Here is a 3,039-nt window from a genome sequence, read left to right as displayed (position 1 = left end):
TACCTAAACCAACAACATCTCAACTTTGACACCATGAAAGGACTGATACTGGGACAACGGCCTGGGAAAGAGGGGGAGAAAATCAGTTTGGATTACTCTCATCAGATCATTTGAAAAGGACCTCAGCACGAAAATGCTCTTGTGACCCAACCCACCCGAAAAGACTATCGTACCGTGTACGACAAGCAACGTCTCGTCTACGACGAAACCACAGGACTGCCTGTGGACACGCTCCCCTTTGGGTACAGAGATGACTTTCTATAAAATGATATACCATTGGGGTATCACAACGGATTGAAACTGAATCGACATGGACACCTACAGAAAAAAACGGATCGAAATCTGACTAATCAGAAGTCTGGGTTGTCGACCAATCAGAGGCCGCGCTCGGGCCATGATGGGCTCTGATTGGTCGAACCGAGATTGTGCTTTCTCTCTCACACTACAAGCCTAACCCTATGGAAAAGAAACACAAGGGTCAGTCCGGTTTGGAAAAATTGAAGCTCAGACCAGACACCGGAACGGACCAATCAGAAAGCAGGACCTCAGTGCCTTTTAATACGTCCAACGCTCTCCGGTCATCACTTTTCACTGAACGGACCAAGCAACAACATCGTCCCTCTGATTGATGTTCCTCACGTTGTGTTGGTTTTTGGCATTTTATCTGGAAGAAACACGTGTTTGGAGAGAGTACCATCAAGTGTTGACACACATTCGTGAAGACTTGGAAAGAAACAACGAACAGAAAATCCGGACAACATCATGTCGACACGGTTGAATGCCAAGACACGGAGCGACATGGGTGGTAAAAGTAGCAGGGGAGATGAGAATGGTGACATGACTGCTGACCTGTGGGGGGATTTGTACGACATGTTGTGTGCCAAGATAAAGGCTGACGACGCGTAAGCCAAGTTACGTTCAAAGATGCGGAAACTGACTGAACCCAAGAAAGTAGCACCGAAGAAGACAATAAAGAAGACCCAGAAGAAAAAAACAAGCAAACCAACAGCAGCAGCAGCAGCAGCAGCATCCACCACCACCACCACCACCACCACCACGGCAGCATCAACAGCAGCAGCAGCGACAGGCACCGAAACGAAAGGGACATCCTTTTTGAAACCTGCAACACCTGCAACGCCTGCAAAAAGACGATTCCGGAAGAAATTATCTCTGAAGATCGCTCATCAAGAACAACTGTAAGTACCATGCTCTTCTTTGACGATGACGACGGGTGACAGTGAAGATCATGAAGCGCTCAAGCTGGCCACCCTCCCTTCCATGGATCTGGATACGCTCCCCCTGCTTGATGCTTCTTGGTCACCAGCATCACCGGAAGATGTCTTCTCCTCAGGTATGCCCATGGTTTGCGTCGATGACAACGTTGACCAGGATCCTTATGGAGAAGCTCAACTCACTCCCCTACAACGTGAATGTAGTGTTTGCCGACGCAACAACATGTTAAGATAAATCAGCTGCAACAGCGGGCAAGTGATGTGTCATGTCTGTTGTCTGGAGGCCATAGACTGTACTTGTTTTACTGATGGGCCTCTCACATGTTCGGGACCTGTTTGGGACAGTATAATGGAGGGTCACATCTTATGGTGATCCTCATCTTCACTCGAAGAGCTTTACAACACAAATACTGCAACAGTGATCAAGTGATGTGCCATGTCTGTTTTAGGGAGGCCATAGACTGTACTTGTTTAACCGATGGGCCTCTCACATGTTTGATGGAGGACCACATCTAATGGGGTTGAAGATAGAAGAGCTTGAAGAGGAAAGAGGAAAACGTTGCCGCGTTGTTGTTGTTGTTGTAGGGACATGCAAAGCACTCCCTCCTCCATTGTCTTTTCGTATTTCCAATGTATCTGGTTGTGATTGTTTTTTTTCATTATTAAACAGTGATTGATTGAACTGACTCTTTGTGTCTTCATTGATCTCAACTCCGAGGGTAGAGGTTGAGTTGAGATGTCGTCTACGCTGTCTTTCTGTCTGTCTGTCTGTCTGTCTGTGCGTCTGTCATGTCAGTGCACACCAAAGTGTAAAATTAAAATAAACGACAAAGGTCATGCTTGAAAGATCAGCTGCCTGGTGTCAGTCATTCCAGGTCACATCACCACACTCACCGTGTGTCATGTCATGTGTCATGTATCATGCCATGTGTCAGTCAACCCAAACACAGGATGACGTCACGTGATGAGGTGAAGGAGGAGGAGGTGGAGGTCATGACCTTCCGTTGAAGGGAAGTAGGGAGGAGAGTTTCATAAAATCAGGCGAACCCTCAGACCTTCTTTCAGTGAAGTCACAGTCATCATGGAGCAAAGACGGTCTATGAATGCCATGTCCCCGATTCCGAGTGGGTGTCTGAAAAGGTGGGAGAACAAGAAGCGAGAAAACGTCCACTCTTTATGGACGACACCCTCTTGATGGACGACACATGGCGACTCAGTGACATTCTGGAGGGACCTTTTCCTTCTTACACCTTGTGTCATCTTTCTCATCCTCACTATGATTCATTTCAAGAACGTCTGAGGTCTTTTAAAACGTGGCCTAAACAGATGACCCAGACCCCTTATGACAAATCAGGATCGAAATGCACACCCCGATAAAAAAACGGATTGAAATCTGACCAATCAGAGGCTTGGGTTGTCAACCAATCAGAGACCGCGCTCGGGTCATGCTGGACTCGGGGTTGTGCTTTCTCTCCCATGGTAAAATCCATTTCCTATGGAAAAGAAACACAAGGGACGGTCCGTTTTGGAAAACCGAGGTGCAGGCCAGGCACCGAAACGGACCAATCGGGGGTGCTGCCTGGGGAACCAATCAGGAAGCACGGTGTCAGTGGTTCGCCTATAAAAATAAAAACGAGAGCGGAGCCACTCACACACTGCATTCTATGAAACCAACCATGTCACCTCGATACAGTTGTATGAAGTGCCAGACCGACAGTCACAGTTACCTGTACTGCCCTGAAGTGACATGTCTCGATGTGACACTCAAGGTCACCGTCACTATGTCTGTCCGAAGATGAACAATCAA

The 3,039-nt window shown here is 47.5% G+C and overlaps 1 pseudogene; it reads left to right on the top strand.

Annotated features, from left to right (window-relative positions):
• The first annotated feature begins 762 nt into the window (after positions 1 to 762).
• LOC139468825 (uncharacterized) lies at positions 763 to 1,117 on the top strand (annotated as a pseudogene).
• Positions 1,118 to 3,039: the final 1,922 nt, after the last annotated feature.

Source organism: Haliotis cracherodii, unplaced genomic scaffold, assembly GCF_022045235.1.
Source record: "Haliotis cracherodii isolate W230 unplaced genomic scaffold, xgHalCrac1.p SCAF_2, whole genome shotgun sequence".
Classification (NCBI taxonomy): Eukaryota; Metazoa; Mollusca; class Gastropoda; order Lepetellida; family Haliotidae; genus Haliotis; species Haliotis cracherodii.
This window is presented reverse-complemented; position numbering and strand designations above follow the sequence as displayed.